The sequence below is a fragment of the Lissotriton helveticus genome, chromosome 3_2, assembly GCF_964261635.1.
Source record: "Lissotriton helveticus chromosome 3_2, aLisHel1.1, whole genome shotgun sequence".
NCBI lineage: Eukaryota > Metazoa > Chordata > Amphibia > Caudata > Salamandridae > Lissotriton > Lissotriton helveticus.
In genome coordinates, this window is record NC_136062.1 from 343383513 (window position 1) to 343406436 (window position 22924).

Consider the following 22924-nt stretch of genomic DNA (forward strand, 5'->3'; position numbering starts at 1 on the left):
TACATTTTTAAATATGGATGTCCCTCCTGTGCAAGCTCCCGCCCTGCAGCTGCTGACACTGTTCCGCAATCGCATGCTAGAATATTATGGCACAATGCCGTTGGCGATATTAAGCACGGCATATGGATTATCTTTTCGATTCTCCTACTTCACATGTGTCCAGCCTGTATTTCACTGCCTGACCTGTGATTTCGATTGGGCCATTGATTTGTGTCTCTGCGGACCGGTTTCTCCTGACGTCGACTTTAAACAGCTGATGACTCCTATCATTACTCACGAGTTGGTTTGTCCTGGCGAAAGGATTATGGCTGTGGCATTGATGCATGGACTAATTGGTCCCTGGAATTTACTGGCGGCAACACAATCTTTCTTGGAACAGAGCTTTCTTGAAAACCCACCGAGCTGTCCTCTGATGGTGATAGAGGATCCGGTGCTGGGAGAGCACGTATGTTCTTTTCCGCTTTTAAATTGGATGGCTGAACTCTTTTCGGATGAAGACGGTGACTTCCTATTGGAGGCTGTTGCAGCTTATTTTGCATACATAGTTATGTCATAGACCTTTTTCATGTTTGATATGCTGAGTACTAGCATTTCATTGACAATTCATTGACTTATTTGTCAAGTTTTTATTATTTAGCTTGCCTATTGGCTTAAGACTCGATAAAGTACTTGGCTGTTTTATTTTTCTTTAGCATTAAATTTTCCTAGTTTTTAATGTTTTACCTTGCGGACCGTCCACATATAAAGTTGCAATCTGCTCTCATGAGATGGCACTTCTATTATCTTATTCAGTTCGTTTCCGGATCATGGGGAGGTGTCATCTAGGTCCTGGATATCTTTACACCGTGTTAAGTTAGCATGGGCTCATTACCGGTTCAAACGCCATTTTTCCTTTTTTGCAACTTCTGCATACGACACTTAGTTGTTGCTTTAGCTTTCAACCTAGTAGTTCATTGTGGTTTACATGAGAATAATATGTTATTGCTCTACTATCTGCTTTGCTTGTTAAACTATATCTGTACAGCGAGTGCTGAAGTTTCAAGAACAACATGATACAGAATTGTTATGAGGTCTGATCTGCACGACTTCATACTCATAACATAAGTGCAGCTTCTGCCAATTCTGGGCATGAGGCGGGTTTTATATTGCTTTGCCGAACACACATACACAACAGTTGATGCGGTTCACATGAAGAGAGAGCTGGTGTATGCTGATGTGATTCCTTCAAATCTAAGACACTAAAGTATGGCCACGCCCTAAACCAACACAAACAGACCTTCTTAGCAAATAATATAATATGTGTATTAGGGAGGGTGAGATATAAGCAGCCGCGGGCCGTGGAGGGAGTTACGGTGGGGCAGGGAGGCGGGGAGGGGGAGGGGCAGGGTGGAGCCCTCTCCACCCTGCCCCTCCCCCTCCCCGCCTCCCTGCCCCACCGTAACTCCCTCCACGGCCCGTGGATGCTTATAAGTGTTGATAACTCTTATTCATTTACAGCATGTTAACATACTGTCACCATTCGCTTTTTATGTACTAGTAACTATGCTGGTAATTTTGCTACTGATAATATGTGTACTTGTATTATCTAAGATACTACGCCTGAGAAGACGGCATTAGTAAATAAACATTTCAAATACACATGTGTTCTTCTTAACTCCATGTTCTGGTTTCTAAGAAATATATAACGACCGACTGTTCATGAGTTCCACGTATCCTGAGGTACTATAAGTTCATATTCTGGATTGTCTAAACATTGAGAGTTTGTTATATCCAATGTGACACTGTACCTAGCTTGCTAAGGGGTTTTTGATTACTAAGGTGAGTTTTGGGGCACCCTAATTCGCCGAGGTTCCAATCCTCTGTCCACAGTTCTGTGTGAGAACAGAAACCCTGCGACAGGGGCACCCCCGACCCTTGCTGGAGCTTCATCACACTTGCGATACAACTCCAGCAATGCGCCACCTTTACGGCACAGATACATCACGCATCAGTGCTGTTTTTGCCCCATGATGCGCCGCATTGTAAATGCAGCACACCATAGGTGACGGAACAGCGGCACAGAATGACTAACACATCCCTGGTGATGCGCCAGTCATCATAAATCTATCCCTATGCTTCTTATCTTGTTCGAGATGAACCGCCATATGTATCATCAAAGTTTTTTGCATTTCCTAAATAGCGAACTTTAAGGAATAAATAGCGATTCTTTACCATTCCTAGTTTGCGATGAGCTATTTGCTAATAACAAATTACCCATTCATTTCCTTCATTTCCATAGGGCGGTTGGACTCACTTTTAGCTCGAATGGCTGAATGGATTTCCACGAAACTTGGCAAAATTGTAGGGACTGGTAGCCCGATGTGCCTTTGCTATGTCTCAAGATATATGCTCCAGTGGTTTTTACGAAAATTAACTTTGAAAAATATATATTGGACTACATTGGCCTATATATATGTTGGAGCCCAAATGTAGCCCAATGTAGCCCAATGAAGCCCAATGAAGCCCAATGTAGCCCAATGGTGCCCAAAGATGGCCGCCAGAGACAAAAAAAACAAATGTAGCCCGAATATCAGCCAGATGTAGCCCAACTATAGCCCAGTGACAGAATGACCAATCAGCTTCGCAAACCTCCGTTACGCGAAGCGGAGCGCTGTTACAGATATATATCTTTTTTTGAACGTTAATTTCTCAAAATCCACTGGAGCACATATATTGAGACCTAGCAAAGGCACATCGGGCTACCAGTCCCTAATATTTTACCAAGTTTCGTGCAAATCCATTCAGCCGTTCGATTATTATTATTATTTTTTTTTTTTGCCCCGCTGGGCCCTTTTAAAACCTCCACATCAAACCTAGGGGGTCAGCGAGGATCTACTATGCCCCCTTATGGTCATTTGCCCCTTCGCTTTGGCCTCCTCTTGTCTCTCGATCCTACCGAGAGACAAGATGGCGGCCGCTACGGACTGTTTGGAATGTTTACAGACGCCGGAGAACCAATCAGCTTCGCTTCACAAAGCTCCGTTGCGCGAAAAGTCCGCGAACCGGAGCGCTTCCCGGTCCGCTGTTACAGATATATATCTTTTTTTGAACGTTAATTTCTCAAAATCCACTGAAGCACATATATTGAGACCTACAAAAGGCACATCGGGCTGCCAGTCCCTACAATTTTGCCAAGTTTCGTGCAAATCCATTCAGCCGTTCGGGCTAAAAGTGAGGCCAACCGCCCTATGGAAAACTCAATGTTAAAAACACGTTTTGGGACCCCCATTTTTTCTCGGCCCCCCCTTGACGAAACCCCCCCAAATTTTCAGGGGCTGCTCAGAAACAAAATGTTCCATTTTCCTGAAAATGGCAGCCAATTCCGTCCACAAACGCCAAAGTTATTAGACATAGAATTTTCAAAAATCCCATAGAGAAAAAATCCTAACTATATATACCTACTGGCGACCGCCAGTAGGTAATATATATATATATATATATATATATATAGTAGGTAGTTATAGTTAAAACCTAGTTTCCATAGGAAATCCGCAACATTCTATTTGGAATAACTTTGGCGCCAGTGGACGAATCTTCGCGAATTTCTCCAAGAAGATGGCCTGCTCCGCTCCGCTCCTTCCCTTAAAGTTTGGGAGTGATTCCTGAAGCGCAGGCCAAGAAAAAAGGGGGTCCCAAAACATGTTTTCCCCATGCAATTTCCCATAGGACCTTTAGCCGGGGCTACACTAAACTTGGCATAAAGGTAGAGTTCTGTTCGCAGATGGGCCTTTTTGTTAAATGGTGTAAATCCGTACAGTAGTTCCTGAGAAAATAAAAAGTAAAATCATAAGTATATCTAGAGGTGCATACGGTAAGCTTACTGTAAACAATGTGTGAGAGGTTCAAACAAAGGGGTTATAGTAAGAAGTGCATCACAACAGCGATAGACCTAGTCAAGAAGAGAGAACGTAGGGATTTCACACTGAAAAAACTAACATTAATACAGTGCAAGGGATGGAGACAGTGAGTTTTGTTACTGACTATAGCCTTCAATCCAGAGAAGTCAAAAGAGCAATCTCGAAATTCTGGGATGTGTTGAGCACCGACAAAGACGTGGCTAAAGGCATCCTCGAATATCCCCAAATAGCTTATCGCAAAACAAGATCCCTTAAAGACAGGATTTGCAGCACCCTTATCTCACCCCCCAGCAGAACTAATTCTGTTCAGGGGTTTTTTGTGTGCGAGAAATGTAAAGCCTGTAAATACAGCATCAACATTAAAGAGGTTAAACTCTCAAAACAATGCAAACCCTTTAAGATCATGAAACATTTCTCTTGCCTTACAGAGTACGCGGTATATGCACTAAAATGCCCGTGCAATAAATTCTACATATTCATCCCACTAAGAAAAGAATATTGGAACATCTGCGGGCAATAAAGAATCTTGACAAACAGTACCCAGTAGCAAGACATTTCGCTAGCCACCATAAGAGCAACAATTGTCTTATATCTTTTTGTGTACTTGATCATGTCCCAGTGAGAGAAAGAGGGGGAGACAGGTTACAGGAGTTATGGAGACTCGAATCCCATTTGATAATCAAGTACCATACATTACAACCGGAAAGTCATAACTGTGATGAATGCTTTTCCACACATCTAGGATAAATTAATCACTGTTGTCATTATTGATATTTTTTTACCCTGTAGGCATGGTGATATTTAATGCATTACTGATTTAGCTGCTTCTTCGCAATCTGTTTTAACTGGGAATAGGGTAGGGGAATGTTCACGTATGAATCAAGCTGGCACTCACATCATTTTATCTCACTTTATTACAGGTTCCTGTGAAGTCTCTATAGGAGAGTTTAGGACACAGCATGGAGTGACATGCACGTTTTGTTGGAGCACAGAATGAATTATGAGGACGAATGACGACAAGCACTTTTACTTTTTTAGCAACCTCAGTATGATTTTGCCCACTTGGGCGTAATATCGATGTAGTGTTACAGTTGAAGTCGCGAAGAAACTGTTAATTCACGGGCTCACTGGGGCGGGACCTTAAGAACTGTCTGAATGAATATAAGTTGTTATGATGATAGAAGGCTCTACCACACTAGCTGAGATGATGATTGAAGGCTGCAGCAAAGCACAGGCATTTGACTGACATGGTACAGTACTTTACATTTTGATTTGCCCACTGGGGCATTATTGCAATGGTTGTGGAATGACTCTAATTTCACTACAGCCACAAAGACTACATTGCCCGATTTCATTAAGGTCTCACTCTATCGGATTTATTGCATTAGACCTTTTGTTGCTTCACTTAATTTGTAAATGCTTTGAATGTCGTTACTGTCATTTTTGTACTTATTCGTGATGTACCTGTTCCTACTTTCATTTTGCGTGCAAACCAGCCATGAATTTGTCTTCCAGCTCCTATGCAATGAACCAGCGGGAGTCTGTTGTTTATTTTCATCACAAGTATGAGTCACATGTTTTGTATATGTAACTTTATGCAACCCTACACTCACACTTGTGACAAAGGAGACTAGATCTCCAAAACGCGTGCAAAATAAATGCACGCTTAAACGTAGGATTGTGGCCTGGATTTCGTTTCTTTCACACTTAACGTGAAACGAGGACTGTTGGATTATAAGGCGTTGCGAGCCGGTCCTGGCCCGCCACTGCGAGAGGCTGGGGAATCTCACTAAAATTGAGTTGGAATATATATATATATATATATATATATATATATATATATATATATATATATATATATATATATATATATATATATATATATTTTCACTGAAAAAACCATAGGTTATAGACCATATATAGTTAGGAATTAGCATTTACAAAACCTTATTTTACTCACACAAAACCATTGAAATTCCATATATAGTTAGTTGCACTAACTATATATCGCGCACCCGCAATCCACTGCTGATGATGTCACATATTACATCATTCATGACATGGTCAGTGACATCACTGATGACATCACTGATGACATCATCTAGTGTCTGTGTGTTTTTGTAAAGTTTAAATACGTTTTACATATTGAAGAATGACTGGATGGATGGAAGACTGAGTGTGTGTGTGGCTGGCTGGGAGGTGTGTGACGCTGTGCATATCAATGTGTACTTGTATCAGTGATTGTATAAGAGAGTAAGTATGTGTTAGTATATGTGTGAAAAGTATGGTGTTCTGTGTTTAACTATAGATGAGGAAATCGAAGTGTGATTGATTCTTCACAGGACTGACTAGGTGTATGAGTGCATATGATAGTGTTCTAATAATAACTGACTGTATGTATAAGTAATTGTATGGGTGAATGAGTGAATATGTGTGTAGACGTACGAATCAGTGAGTGCGTATGTAGTAACTGGTATTGGTGTGTCATGATGTCATCAGTGATGTCATTTGAGATGTCATCAGTAATGTCATTTCAGATGTCATTAGTGATGTCATCAGTGATGTCACTGAAGTATGGTGTTCTGTGTTTAACTGTATAGATGAAGAAATGGAAGTGTGATTGATTCTTTCCAGGACTGACTTGGTGTGTGAGTAACTCCATGGATGAGTGGCAGTGTGTGACTGTCTGTATAGGTGTATGAGTGCATATCATAGTGTTGTAATAATGAGTGACTGTATGTATGAGTGATTGTATGGGTGAATGAGTGAATGTGTGTGTAGACGTCGGAATCAGTGAGTGCGTATGTAGTAACTGGTATTGGTGTGTCATGATGTCATCAGTGATGTCATTTGAGATGTCATCAGTGATGTCATCAGTGATGTCATTTGAGATGTCATCAGTGATGTCATCAGTGATGTCACTGACCATGTCATGAATGATGTAATATGTGACATCATCAGCAGTGGATTGCGGGTGCGCGATATATAGTTAGTGCAACTAACTATATATGGAATTTCAATGGTTTTGTGTGAGTAAAATAAGGTTTTGTAAATGCTAATTCCTAACTATATATGGTCTATAACCTATGTTTTTTTCTGTGAATTTCAATGGTTTTTTAATAGCAAATATCATAAGCTGTCGAATGTCAAGTACGTGGTAAGTGAAAACATTTTCGTGTTTATGCACACTGATCTGCTTTGAATGGTGCCCCCCCCCCTCATTTCTATTAGGAGTACTCTCTCTTTGCAGATAGTGAAAGGTAGTTAACGCAGGCCTTTGCCCCCGTTGTAATCCGTCGTGCCTGCTTCTCTCTCCATTTGATTGATTGTTATCCAAGTATTTACTGTTTTATAATTAGTTCTCTTTGGTTCATTCTCTATTTACAAACAAACACAGAGTCGCAATACTCTGTTTAGTCTTTGCAGATAACGAAAAATCGTGTAAAAAAAAAGAAAAGGAATCGAGCAAAATCAGTAGGCCACTAATGGGATCTCTTTTTGACCTCTCTAAAATAGCAACATTAGGAACAACCCCTCATGACAAATACAAAACTAGTGATATGAACTGAACTCCACACAATGATGGCTACAAAACAGCTCGGCTCCGCCACCCACCCCGCCCAAAATAACGATAAAGAGCGGCTGCCATGATTGGTTGCGGAATGGCCACGACGGAGCTACGAAATGGTGCTGCTCTCATTCTAACCCCAGCTTCAGTCTGAAACATCCAGAAACACTGTAGACTACCAATTCGATCAGTTCCGGTAGCGCCCCAATGTAACCCGGTAGAGAAGAACTAGCCCTCCCCTCTTTGACTGATGGTTCTTGTTGCCTGTCCCTTCGGTTGTCATTTAACAAAACTATTTAGCCTGCTGAAAGGGGTTGTGTTCCGACTGCTGGTTGGTGGAGACATTTTGACTATATTCTGGACCTGCGTTGTCGCGTAATGCGTCATATGACGTGCCGCGTTAGCGCATCCGGAAGTCATCCGGGGCGCGCAGCGCGTAACGTAAGCATAACAAGTCATGTGACTTGTTAATAAAACTTTTCATTGGTTCATTTTACTTTTCTTATTGTAGTGATGAAAGGCTTGGTCATATGACCTAAAAATTACGCTTTTTATTACTTCCGAACCTTATTTTTTCTTAAATATATGTTATAATGTTCCAGGCTAATGTACTTTCCCGGAAAATTTACAACTGTCCTGCAAGTAAAATATATTCTTTTTTCGAGAAAAAGAGCGTTTCTTCGTCCCATGACGGAGCCGTTGAGCAAAAGAGGGTCGACCTGCTGTCTTAGTCGCCGATACGCCTGAATATGAGATTCTTATCGATCACTTTATGTTGCAGGAATAGAAAACACAACAGCCCTTGACCATTTATCTTTACTGCGTTCCTTCGTATTATACCTTTTACCCTTCATGTAATTGGTCTGCTTTATTTCACTTGCCTTTTAATGATTCTAAAACAGTGACTATTATTAAAAACTTTACCAATGTATATACTACTACCATGTTTTCTTTTAAAAACCTTTAATGTGAAAATTTCATTATACAAATACCAGCCTATAACCACGTGGGCCTGCCACGGAGCAAACTGTAATCGTATATGATGAATAGACATTTACACTGTAGAGGAACGTAACGGGCGGGCCATTAGGTTGCAAGAACTAAGGTGTCTAACAGTTACGGAATCGGTGGACGTACATTTTATAATTAAAATATGACAGGGCCAGTTACAATAAAATTATCTAGATATACATTTGCGGGCAAGTACCATGGGTGACGTTAATTCGAACTTTCAACAGTACAGTAATCAATAACACATCAGAACTTAATATCAATAGGGATGTCAAAATATTCAATCAATTCTCGTCCCCGCCCGCCATGTGCTTCAAAACTGCATACGTATCTCGTGATTTCAAGGTTCTGCAACCAGTACACAACAAGGAGTTACGAGTCCCATTTATTCCGGCGCCATTTTGGGCGAGGACGGGCAGGTCCAGGATATAGTCAAAATGTCTCTACCAACCATCGACTATGATGATGTTCATATGCTGTATTTATTAGAGTAACACTCATCTGTCCACATGAAATTAATTTGCCACAATCTAAACATGTCATTTTAATCTTTCCAAAGTTCTTCTAAATATTTGGGACCGTTTCCCTTGCCTCTGAAGCTCTCAGTGCCACTTCTTTGATGAATGTACTAGCAGGTCAGGGGTTCTCCTCCAAATCTCTCTTTTATGCAGCACTATAATTAATTGGTGCCACCTCTCCATATGACGATGCATGGTATAGTTACCACAACTATATTTTTTTTCGGTTCCTCTGGAGAGTTCATCGTGGCAGATGAAGCGTGTAACGTACCGGGCATTTACCTTTTTTTGCATGTACAGGAAAGGAAAAAAAAATCGAGCGTCCGAGTTCTAAGGTGTCCCAGGGCCATTTTAGTGCACCAGGCCCAAATCCAAAGAACAGGCCGCCATTTTGAGAGTCCTGTTGCAGCCGCCTGTCGCTGTAGCATCAAGAGCAGCCGAAACTCAGCTGAATGGCAACTGAAACGGTAAAGGGGCGCCCCACTACAGCAGACGAGCCTCCACCTAGGAAGGCCCGTTCACGCCGCCTCCCCCCCCCCCTTCGGGCACCCCACGCCGTTATTCGGAGCAGTATTGTAGGATGGCCACACCAGTGCGGCAACTTGCTAGACATCACCTCGGTGGTAACCGAATCTCAGCGCCTTGTGGTGTCTCCTCTTCAGAAAATATTCTTGCGCTACCTATGCCCCATTCACACATCGGTCCGCTACTGACGCCATCTCACAGGCTAATGGGGCGCCCCACGCCGAGTTTCAGCATTGTAGGATGACCACACCAGTACAGCAACTTGCTAGACATCACCTCGGTGCCATCCGGATCTCGGCGCCCCACTGCAGATGAAGTGCCTCTCAACTATGAAACCACCACGGTGACATCCGGATCTTGGCGCGTTGTGCTGCCTTCGGCCTATTCGCACATCGGTCCGCTACTGACGCCATCTCACAGGCTAATGGGGCGACCCACGCCGAGTTTCAGCATTGTAGGATAACCACACCAGTACAGCAACTTGCTAGACATCACCTCGGTGCCATCCGAATCTTGGCATCTCAACGCCTAGTGGTATCTTCCATACAGAAAATATTGTTACGCTGCCTTTGGCCCCATTCGCACATCAGTCCGCAACTTAGACATCACCTCGCTGCCATCCGGATCTTGGCATCTCAGCGCCTTGTGGTGTCAGTCAGAAAATATTGTTGCGCTGCCTTTGGCCCCATTCGCACATCAGTCCGCTACTGACACCATCTCACAGGCCAACAGGGCGCCCCACGCCGACTTTTACCATTGTACGATGGCCACACCAGTGCCACAACTTGCTAGACACCACCTCGGTGCCATCCGGATCTTGGCATCTCAGCGCCTTGTGGTGTCTTCAAATCAGAAAATATTGTTGCGCTGCCTTTGGCCCCATTCGCACATCGGTCCGCTACTGACGCCATCTCACAGGCCAACGGGGCGCCCCACGCCGACTTTCAACATTGTAGGATGGCCACAGAAGTGCGACAACTTACTAGACATCACCTCGGTGCCATCCGGATCTCGGCGCCCCACTGCAGATGAAGTGCCCCTCAACTAGGAAACCACCACGGTGACATCCGGATCTTGGCGCGTTGTGCTGCCTTCGGCCTATTCGCACATCGGTCCGCTACTGACGCCATCTCACAGGCTAATGGGGCGACCCACGCCGAGTTTCAGCATTGTAGGATAACCACACCAGTACAGCAACTTGCTAGACATCACCTCGGTGCCATCCGAATCTTGGCATCTCAACGCCTAGTGGTATCTTCCATAAAGAAAATATTGTTACGCTGCCTTTGGCCCCATTCGCACATCAGTCCGCAACTTAGACATCACCTCGGTGCCATCTGGAACTTGGCATCTCAGCGCCTTGTGGTGTCTTCAATTCAGAATATATTGTTGCGCTGCCTTTGGCCCCATTCGCACATCGGTCCGCTACTGACGCCATCTCACAGGCCAACGGGGCGCCCCACGCCGACTTTCAACATTGTAGGATGGCCACAGAAGTGCGACAACTTACTAGACACCACCTCGGTGCCATCCGGATCTTGGCGCGTTGTGCTACCTTCGGCCTATTCGCACATCGGTCCGCTACTGACGCAAACTCACAGGCCAACGGGGCGCCCCACGCCGACTTTCAGCATTGTAGGATGGCCACACCAGTGCGGCAACTTGCTACACACCACCTCGGTGCCATCCGGATCTTGGCATCTCAGCGCCTAGTGGTGTCTTCTATTCCGAAAATATTGTTGCGCTGCCTTCGGCCCCATTCACACATCGGTCCGCTACTGACGCCATCTCACAGGCCAACGGGGCGCCCCACGCCGACTTTCAGCATTGTAGGATGGCCACACCAGTGCGGCAACTTACTAGACACCACCTCGGTGCCATCCGGATCTTGGCGCGTTGTGCTGCCTTCGGCCTATTCGCACATCGGTCCGCTACTGACACAAACTCACAGGCCAACGGGGCGCCCCACGCCGACTTTCAGCATTGTAGGATGGCCACACCAGTGCTGCAACTTGCTGGACACCACCTCGGTGCCATCCGGATCTTGGCGCGTTGTGTTGCCTTCGGCCTATTCGCACATCGGTCCGCTACTGACGCCGCCTCACGTGCCAACGTATTTTCTCTGCATTTTATACCCTATGCCGCATAACAGGTCATGTGACTTGTTTATAAAACTTTTCATTGGTTCATTTTACTTTTGGTTTCCTAATGATGGAAGGCTTGATCATATGACCTAAAAACAACACTTTTCATTGGATGAAAACTTATTTTTTTTCCCAAACGATGAAAGCCCCACCTTGTTTCTGGATGTTTCAGACTGAAGCTGGCGTCAGCATGAGAGCACCACCATCTCGTAGCTCCGTCGTGGTCATTCCGCGAGCAATCATGGCAGCCGCTCCCCACCAGAAGCCTGCAGGAGTCGGGGCCCCCAAAACTTTTCATGAATTCTCAAGGCGGAGGAGACGCTTTCGAGAATCGGGTCCAAGACCTAGCAGACAAGCGTCCGATTTCCAAGGTGTCCCAGGGCCATTTCAGTGGACCAGGCCCAAAAAGGAAAGAGCCTGCCGCCTTTTTGAGAGTCCTGTGACAGCCGCCTATCGCTGCACCGCAAGAGTGGGCGCAACTCAGCTGAATTGCGGCTTTTGACACAGTGGACCAAAAACGGACGGAATGGCAACTGAAACGGTAAAGGGGCGCCCCACTACAACAGATGACACTCCACCTGGAGAGGCCCGTTCACGCCGCCTCCCCCGGGGCGCCCCACGCCGTTATTCGGAGCAGCATTGTAGGATACCAAAACCAGTGCGGCAACTTACTGGACATCACCTTGGTGCCATCGTTCTGCTGCCTTGGAACTATTCGCACAACAGTTTGCTACTGATGACCCACCCCCCGCGACGCCCCACGCCGTTATTTGCTGGGTGGCAACTTACTAGACATCACTTTCGTGTCATCTAGATTTCAGCGCGTTCTGCTGCCTTGGAACTATTCGCACAACAGTTTGCTACTGATGACCCACCCCCCGCGACGCCCCACGCCGGAAATCTGGACGTTGTGCTGCGTTGGGACTATTCGCACAGCCGACCGCTACTTCGTTGTTTTTCCCTAAAAATGTTTATATGTTATTACTATTTTTGTTTTCTTGTATATATTTATAAATTATTAAAGTTTTATAATCTTACTACTTTGTCGGAGTGCTATATATTTTTAATGTGACACATAATTGTAAAAACTTTGATGTACAAAGAGTCATCCCTGGAATCTTCCGCTTCAGGCTCGGTCCCCTCCCCAATCACAATACAGGATGGTTTTCAGATAATAGCAACGCTTCTGCTGTGACGGATCTCATCGAGTGTGGGCCTTGATCTACTATAACTCCTTTGAAGAGGGGTGATTCTTTACAGCTGGGGCCATAAACTACATCTGCAGGGCTAGCTGATACCCTAGGACCAGCCTGGACAATCGGACACAGAGGAAAAGGAGTGTCAGAGGGTGCGGTAGTGAATAGGGCGAAAGGGAGGTGTCGGGCAGGCACAGGGTGTGATTCTCAGGGAAGAGCAGCGCAGATGGGGGGAGGTTTATTACCCATGCATAAGACAGAGAGCGGGGGTGACCACTGCCTGGGGGAGATGCTTGCGAGGGTGGGGAGCCATGCTAAGGATCGACAGCGTGCACAGAGTGGGTCTGGTCAAGGCATCTAAAATGGCTGCCGTGCACGACAAAAGTGTGGCATTTGAAAAAAGACAAGATGGCGCAGACAATGTTTTTCAACACTTCCTGATTTCCTTCGAATCGAACGTTAACAGACGTTGGGGCATATTACCAAAGTTAAGCGATATTTATCCCTAACGATGCTTAGCAATGATTTTTTTACCGCTAAGCATCGTCAGAAATTATCGCAGATAAACCTTGCTATTATCAAGGTTTATCCCAAATACGATAAAAAACGACCGCAATGCATTAATATCGCTGAAAACTCAGCGATATTCATGCATTACCGAGCTAATGCTCTTAGCCATGTTATCCACCTCCCATTGGATAACATGGCTAAGAACTGCTCAGGGCAGGTGCTAGCTTTTGGAGATATTCGCGCTTATCTCGAATATTTCCAAAAGTTGATAATAGGAGATAGCGATGTTAGCGACTGTTTCCAGTCGCTAACATCTTAGCATGCCCACTTTGCATGTCATTAGTGATAAATATCACTCACATGCAAAGTGGGCCCGAAGATGGTCGCTATTTCCTACTAGCCGTCGCTAACTGGTGTTAGCAACAGCTAGGTAATACAGATATAATTTTATTTCCGCGAAGCGGAGCGCTGTTACAGATATATATCTTGTTTTTGAACGTTAATTTCTCAAAATGCACTGAAGCACATATATTGAGACCTAGCAAAGGCACATCGAGCTACCAGTCCCTACAATTTTGCCAAGTTTCGTGCAAATCCATTCAGCCGTTCGATTATTATTATTATTATTTTTTTGCCCCGCGGGGCCCTTTTAAAACCTCCACATCAAACCTAAGAGGTCAAGGAGGATCTACTATGCCCCCTTATGGTCATTTGCCCCTTCGCTTTGGCCTCCTCTTGTCTCTCGATCCTACCGAGAGACAAGATGGCGGCCGCTACGGACTGTTTGGAATGTTTACAGACACCGGAGAGCCAATCAGCTTCGCTTCGCAAAGCTCCGTAACGCGAAAAGTACGCGAAGCGGTGCGCTGTTACAGATATATATCTTTTTTTGAACGTTAATTTCTCAAAATCCACTGGAGCACATATATTGAGATCTAGCAAAGGCACATCGGCTACCAGTCCCTACAATTTTGCCAAGTTTCGTGCAAATCCATTCAGCCGTTCGATATTATTATTATTATTTTTTTGCCCCGCGGGGCCCTTTTAAAACCTCCACATCAAACCTAAACGGTCAGGGAGGATCTACTATGCCCCCTTATGGTCATTTGCCCCTTCGGTTTGGCCTCCGCTTGTCTCTCGATCCTACCGAGAGACAAGATGGCGGCCGCTACGGACTGTTTGGAATGTTTACAGACGCCGGAGAACCAATCAGCTTCGCTTCACAAAGCTCCGTTGCGCGAAAAGTCCGCGAACCGGAGCGCTTCCCGGTCCGCTGTTACAGATATATATCTTTTTTTGAACGTTAATTTCTCAAAATCCACTGAAGCACATATATTGAGACCTACAAAAGGCACATCGGGCTACCAGTCCCTACAATTTTGCCAAGTTTCGTGCAAATCCATTCAGCCGTTCGGGCTAAAAGTGAGGCCAACCGCCCTATGGAAAACTCAATGTTAAAAACACGTTTTGGGCCCCCCCTTTTTTCTCAGCCCCCCCTTGACGAACCCCCCCTAAATTTCCAGGGGCTGCTCAGAAACAAAATGTTCCATTTTCCAGAAAATTTCAGCCAATTCCGTCCACAAACGCCAAAGTTATTAGACATAGAATTTTCAAAAATCCCATAGAGAAAAAATCCTAACTATATATACCTACTGGCGACCGCCAGTAGGTAATATATATATATATATAATTTATAAAATGTTATATCTTTTTTATATTTCTTTATACTTTTTATTTTTCCCAAAAACTTTTTAAAGTTCAATTTGTGTGCGCTTTATTTGAATCCCTCATTATATTCACTTTGTCCAATTTTTGTTGAATTGGAATTAGAATAGTACATTAGAACCCATAATGTATGCAGTAGCCTCAGTTTTTGTTACACTGGAACTAGAAGAATAAACTGGGCACCTACTTTTGCACCATTTTATGCACTTTCCCCAATGTTTGTTCATTAGATTAATAAGTTTAACTCCCCATATACACACAGTATGTACTCATTTTCCCAATATGTATCGGATTGTATGTTTAATAGTGTATTTGAATAATTTATTTGTTTATTTTTATAATAATTTTGATTTGAAGATAGCTAACGATATATTTCTGTATCTTAGAATTCTTTTAAGAATGTACATATTTACTTTAAATGTTAAATTTCTGTTAAAATGTTCTTTTTCTTTTAATTACATTCAGGGCCGGACTGGCTACCGGGCATTTTGGAATGCTGCTGATTTGGGGGCTGATTTCGTTGATGGGGACCTGCGTGTACTGAATGAAATTCGTTTTGCTTTATTTATTTCGAAGCACACGCAGGTCTCCATCAACAAAATCAGCCCCCACCACAGTGTAGTCAGCCCCCAGCTCGGCAGCATTCCAAAACGCCCGGTAGGCAGTCCAGCCCTGATTACATTTCTACTGAGTTTTCTTTTTAAAAATATGTCATTTTTTTTATAATTTCAAAAATATTTCTTGCTTGAATAAATGTAAAATATTACTTTGTACTTTTAAAAAAAGTTGATAATGTTTTTTTATTAGATTTCTATAGCATGAACTTAACCTAAAGTTATCAGAGTTCCCCAGCTTCGAGGTACACTGCTCTGGTCGTTAGGTCACTTGTTTTTTATTCTTTACTATACATTGCTAATATTATACATCTCTACTTAATCATTACTAAGTGGATAATGAATGTACAGGAAGTTGATTTGCACCAAAGAAATTAGTTTTAGTCAGTTACATATGTTTTAAATGTATATGTATTCTTTTAAACAAAAAATAAAGGGGGTGGTTTAGTAAAGTGTCTTAACTTAAGAAGATCTTAAGAAAAGTTTAAGAGCGTATAATTAGTGGGGTTAGTATTACGATTTTCTTCAGATTTGCTTTTATTTGCATGCAGTTCTCAAAAATGTGAAACTTCCTTTAGTGAGCTTGAATGGCCTGTGGCATAACTTAACCACTGGTGTAACACTGTTGATTAAATATTGTGTTTCATACTTTTAAAAATAACTAAATCATGTTTTCTAACAAGCAAGAATATACAATTATAATGTTACTACATGCACCCTGTGAAATTTAGGGTGACTAAAATTCCTTCACACATGGTTTACATTAGTTAGTCCACCATTTTGTACACTTAAATTAATTATGTCTCACATAAAAGAGACATAAGACTTGTTGGCTTGCTTACCTTTAACAACTGGGTGAGGTGGGCTCTTGGAGAGCATGCAATGTTCCAATCAGTGACGGCCGACACCAATCGGGGCTAGAGGGGCGGTGGGGGATGAAGGGATTGAGGGTGAGGTCAAATAGGAAATTTAATTCAACTTAACTGCTTGCCCCATCCTCCTTGACACGCCTCCTCATCGCGTCTCTCCTCCTCCCACCGGAGGAACAGGAAGCAGGCTGGAAGGACCCAGGCTCCCCTGAAACAGTCAAAATGCTGCAAAGCAGCATTTTGATTGGTCTGAGCGCTGTGGCTCGGTGCTCACACGGGGCACATGGGGCCTGAGCATGTTCTTCACCCAGGCTTTAACACAGCCTGGGTGGAGAAGAGGGATGGTGAACCTGACTGTTAGGGTAATGCAGTGAGGGCCACAGTCACGTGTACTTAGGAGTGGGGGAAAACCCCTCCTCGTCTGTTCCTGTCAACCCCACTCACCTCACTTCGCAAAGCTGCCACGCATGAAAAAACTAAAAAATAAAATCATAATAACTGAGTTATCATCATTTTATTTTTATCCTATGCAACTGAAAAAAAAACAGTGGGGCGACGCTCCTCTGCCTTAGCGGAGGAGCTGCCACTGGTTCCAATGTCTTTTTTTTAAGACACACCTGTTTGGAAATACAAAATTAAGAAATAGGGTGTGTTGTCCCTTGCAGGCTATTATCCACATATTCATAGCCAATTGCACGGGGTAGCAAATATTCATACAGAATATTGATTAGGCAGTTTTTTTCTGTGACCTATTAGCAGATAAGCCACAAAGCTAAATCGCATGCGAGTCACAAAACGTCAGTGCACAAATTGCACACACCTGCCTGTAAGTACATCCAGTCCTAATATTCTAAATATTCACATGGTGCGCAGAAAGGTATGCAGGAACAACAATTTTGATAATCGTTTTAGTTTGTGGTAAACCTGATAACTGTATTTTAGTCAAGACATGAGGTAAGCTTTCATGTAGCTTGTGAAAATTTCTTTAACTGTAGTGGTAGAGATTATTAGGTTGTCTAGTTAAAGGAATGAGAGATTAGGGTAACACGTTTTAAGTTATGGATTTTCATGGTGATTAGCCATTAGAAATCAATGCAAACTTGTTGTCAAAGATAGTTGAGTTGGCCACTAAGGCACCATAGCCTGTTGAGAGCATCAAGACATCACATAGCTCTTTAGAGTAGTTTGCAATGTCTCAGGAAAAGTTACAATAATTACCTAAAATAATTTCATGACAAACCGAAATGAGTCATTGGAATGACTTTCAGCACTTTTTAAAATAAATTTTGGAGGGGATAAAGCTACACACTTAAAAACCCATACTCATGATACACTACAGCACAGTTCTCTGAAAAACTCACTCGACTCCAAATAGCTCTGGCATTAGCAGCAGCCGTCAGAGAATTGAGTGATAGGTTCAAGAAGTGCCAAGCAAGAATTAAAACAATAACACAACAAAAATTACAAGGAGGGTACACCTTCCTTCACATAAAAATTCTAAGGCCTTTTGCTGTTTCTATGTATGCAGCACACATAGAAACAGCAATAACAAGGAGAAATAAAAAATGTCTCCTCGTTGCGCCCGTTTAAGACCAGGTTTTTCCTGAACTTAATTTTGGCGCTGCCCCATATTTACGCCACCTTTGTAAATATGGGGCAGCATCGAAATCAATGGGTGTTGCTGTTGAACACCGACAGTAAAACGTATTGCCCACCCCTTTCACGCCAATTAAAGAGTGAAAGAGGCCCTTATTTACAAGGCAGCGTTAAGCCACAAAAAGTGGCTTGATTCTGCCTTGTAAATAATGCGGAGCACATTTTGCCACAGGAATGTCACTAAAAGTGAAGTTCCTTAGGCGATAGGGGCTTTTAATATGCCCCTAACATTTTTAACCAGCCATCTCCAACTGTAGGATATCAGCAATGACACTGTGACTCGTTGAGCAATAACGCCAACTAATCGCTCCATTTCAATGATTATGATTATCCGATTGCTTTTTCTGCAAAAGAATCGAGCTGTTTTCTGTCACTTTCATCACCATGGGTTTATGTGCTACCAGTACAGCACATCTGGTAATAAACAATTTGTGTCGAGGGCAGAGAATTAGCAAGGTACCTTATAATCTGGTGCTAAATACAAACCCCGAAAGCCATGCATATATATTCACGATTATCTAATATGATGAGAAAACATCCTGACGCATTTAAAAATACAAAATGTTGTTAGAAGTTTACCATATTATACATCATATTCAATTAGCTTTATGTGCAAATGCAGGTTGTTTTTTTAGATGAAAGCCGCAGAAGATTCCATTCGAGGTGTTCTTTCTGCTCATTAAACAGAGATCAATACCGTTTCCAGTAGCAGCACAGAGAAAAACATCTTTCACTTCGAAAGCCTTTTTTCTACTAAAGTCCCAAAAGAAATATTCCAGTTCTGTTTCCCTAGAAACTAAATGAAAGTGCTTTCTCTCACATTTATGCAGGTGGTGCTAGAGAAATCTTTCATTTTATTCCTGCTGTTTGCAGACTTGCTTCTTCTGTTCCTTGTGATGGGCTCTTACGTTCATATTCATTTCTACTCCTCATAATAGTTTTTTTATTTTTTTATTTACATTTTCACATTCCTACTCCTGCATTCAAGTTGTCTTTGTGCTTTTAGGTGTTTGTGCTCATAATGGAGGCCATGGCCAAAGTATTGAACAAATCTAATCGAAGTTACTGGGTGAGCAGGCAGTTCACCCCAGAAGTAAATGTATGAAGAAAAAAGAGAAAACATGCGCCGAGTGCTCGTTTTACAAAAATAGAAAAAGAAAAACAAATGAGAAAAGGTATTTCACTTTGGCCTTGGGGCTGCTAAGAACCTCTTCCCATAATTCTAGCAGCAGGGTAGAGAACTGACATGTTTTAATTGTTGTGCTAAACGAAGGGTAGGGTCACCACCAACGTTGTCAATCTTCATCTGATGGTTGCTTGCATAGCAACAGTCTCCAAGGGGACCCCTTCTTTAATATTTTAGAAAAACGTCGCTGTATGTCTCCCAGGAGGTAATGTTAAATATCTTGTGCGACGTTCTGAGTATTTTAAGTGGGTTCCATAGTCTAGAAGAGGGTAAGCAGATTGTATATTGTAATCCTTAATAGACAATAAAAAACAATTCATTTGCATATGCCAATCGATGTGATTTTAAGTTGATGCCATCTTGAGAGATTTTGAAGTTGTTGGCATTTGCTCTTTCTGAAGCGATATCATGACAATGCCAGTAGCTATGCCATTTAATGACTCCCCACCATTGTGTTGGTTTCAGGGTTTAGGGCTTGCTTTTGGTATTAACTGTTAGGAAGTTTCACAGGAGGTTCTTGCCACCTATCAAGTTGATGTAAATGGAGTTATAGTATAATGGGTGCATGTATGAAGCAGTTGTGGCATCATATCTTGTTGGGATTCCAACTCTTACCTTGATACCCAGTTTTAGATTGTGAGGTGTCAGTCAGTCAGTCAGTCAACACTCTTTTATTCCATAAGTTAAAATCATTAAAAGACACAGGTACAATCCATACAAAAGTAAACAATGTCCATTATACATTATATAATTAAAAATATAAAAATTCGTCAGAATACGACTAGGGCATATCAATAGTATAACAATACATTTATATAAATACATCTTAGACTAACCCTCAGGTGCATACAAGATCAAACTATAAAACTCGGGGCACCTAACCTCTTCTTGTTGATCCGCACTCCAGCTACTAAAAAGCTACGACATGGAATGTAACGCGCGCACTACTCATCAGTTGTAAATAGAGAAGGGCAGGCCTAACCTGCATAAATCCCGCCTCCCTTAAAATTGGCAACAAATACTTTTTCCTAGGGTCTGAGTAGTACTCGCAGAACATAATAAAATGTAAAGTGTCTTGTGCGGACAAATTATCACATCTACAGGGTTCGAAGTTATCAGGGGTGCCCCATTTTGGAAAAACGCCCAAAGAAAAATGAATTAGGTTAAAACGGAATCTAGTTAACAAGTACCGATGGAAGGGACGAGTTACTAACTTTAAGTAGGCCTCAAGACCGGAGGAGCATACTAGGGCATAATTGGCTCTCACAGTAGACTTTCTCATTTACATTTCCTCCCTCTCAGATGTAAGGAGGTTTACCATAGCAGTTTTTATCTGGTTTACATCTTCTTTCTTTATACACTCAAGGGAAGAATAGAGCTCTGGTCGCCCGAGTTTTGAGAATGTTGATTTAATGTAAGCCAACCATGGGATCTTACTGGCTCTATCTAAGACAAGGCAATCTTTAAGGATGATATGGTTTAACGAGATTTCCTTGTTAAGCCAGGTCTTAAGCCAACAAGTCAACGGGGCAATTTTCAATGTATCTATAACATACCCCAGCCCCAACTCCGTGTGGATAGAGAAAGTTGGGGTAGACTGTGGCACAGATAGTAAAGATCTTAAAAATGTATTTTCAACCACTTGGATTTGATCTTGTGGCGTGTAACCCCAGATTGCTGCTCCATAAGTCGCAATTGCTAAACACTTGGATTTATACACCTTTAGAGTTGCATCCATCAGTCTAGCCTCCAGTCGTTTTGTAAAACCCATAAGGGCAGAGGTGGATCTTACGAGGGCATTGCTTTTATATTTCTGTTGGGGGCCCCAGGACCCTCTTTCGTCGAAGAGGAGCTCTAGGTACGTAAAAACGGGCACCCTTTTTACCTTTTCTCCGCGACAGAAAAAGGTTTTTGTCTTTTTCTTTCTACTCTGAACCCCCACAATCATAACCTGAGATTATTTTGTGTTTATTTTCAGGTCCAGTGACTCTGTAAAATTCCCAAAGGTATCCAGCAATTTTTTCAGTCCCACTCCAGAGCGAGCCAAAAGGACAGCGTCATCCGCGTAAAGGAGAACCGGAATCACAGTATCTCCAGTGCGCGGCACATCCAAAGTTGCCTCCCTTAAGGCAGGCTCTAAAGCGTTAATATATAACGTAAAGAGGAGAGGCGCCAGTATACAACCCTGCCTAACCCCCTTTTCTGATTTAAAATGGCTAGTACATCTTCTTTCCTGGCTAACCCTAACCGAGGCTAGAAGGCCACAATGAAGGTCAGCCAGGAATTTGACTAGGGGAGGATCAATGCCTAAATCCAGCAAAATTTGGCACAGCTTTGACCTGTTCACCAGGTCAAAAGCTGTTGAGAGGTCCACAAATCCCATGTAGAGGGACCCCTCTTTGGCTTTAGTGTATTTGCTTATTAAAAGCTGTAACTTGAGGCACTGATCGAGGGTGCTTCTTTTTGATCTAAAACCATATTGGGCATTTGAAAGGACCCCTCTGCCCTCCATCCAATCTGTCAATTTAAGAAGGATGACTCTTCCCAGGATTTTAACAGCAGAGTCTATCAGGAAGATAGGCCTGTAACAGGAGGGGTCTCTCCTTTGACCCTTTTTAAAAACCGGAATAATAATAGATGTAGCCCATGAGGCAGGGAATGAGTTTAGACCTGATGCATTAAAGACGTTTTTTAGAATCATGGCCCAGAATTTTGGGGCGCTCTTGTACAAATCAGCAGGAACCCCATCTGGGCCTGGTGCCTTATTCTTCCGAGTCTCCTCAATTGCTCTTTCCACATCTATGGCTTGGAAGACCATGGGGCCAGCTTGATGTGGGAAGGGGTGGTCGTTGAGGAGGTCTCTCCCTTCTGGAGCCCATAAATGCTCCCAAAATGGGCTATCCACCGATCATCTGGGATATTACATTCTAGTGGGGTGTTCTCCTCATCTGAAAAAAAAGGCTGGTTGATGGTCGACCAGAATTTCCCACTGTCCCGCAGAACCTCAGCTGATAAAAGTTTGCCCAGGCATCCTCTTTAATCTGCTGCTTCCTGACCCGGATAGCCTGTTTGTAGGTTTTTCTTAGACTTGAAATCTGTTCCCTATTTCTAGGGCTTGCTTTCAGGGCTTTGAGCAGAACAGAATGTGCCCTAGAACAGCTGCTATCAAACCATCTTTTATCTTTGAGTCTGCCGGGTCTATTTTTGGTCATCAGCTTGCTGTTTATTTGTTTACAAATAACGTCAAAGGCCCCCACTATCATTGTGCTCGGTGCCGAAATATCCATACAGATAGCCACCTCGGTACCTACCTTGGACAGGACTTCCGACAGGAAGCTTTCTGGTACCACCTTTGCCCATTTTAGTATTCTGCCCTGGTCTTTTAATACCACATCGCTCGCTCCCATAACCTGTGTTTCTTTAAAACCTAAAAGATCCCCTAAGGCTACCTCTAGTATCACGGGGTTATGATCACTAAAACAGAGGCCCCAACCTTATATATTAAA

The 22924-nt window shown here is 43.0% G+C and overlaps 1 protein-coding gene across 1 annotated transcript in view; it reads right to left on the minus strand.

Moving 5' to 3' along the window:
- The window catches only part of GAS2 (growth arrest specific 2), a 766676-nt gene that overhangs the window by 183527 nt on the left and 560225 nt on the right, over positions 1–22924 (minus strand). The window lies entirely within an intron of this gene.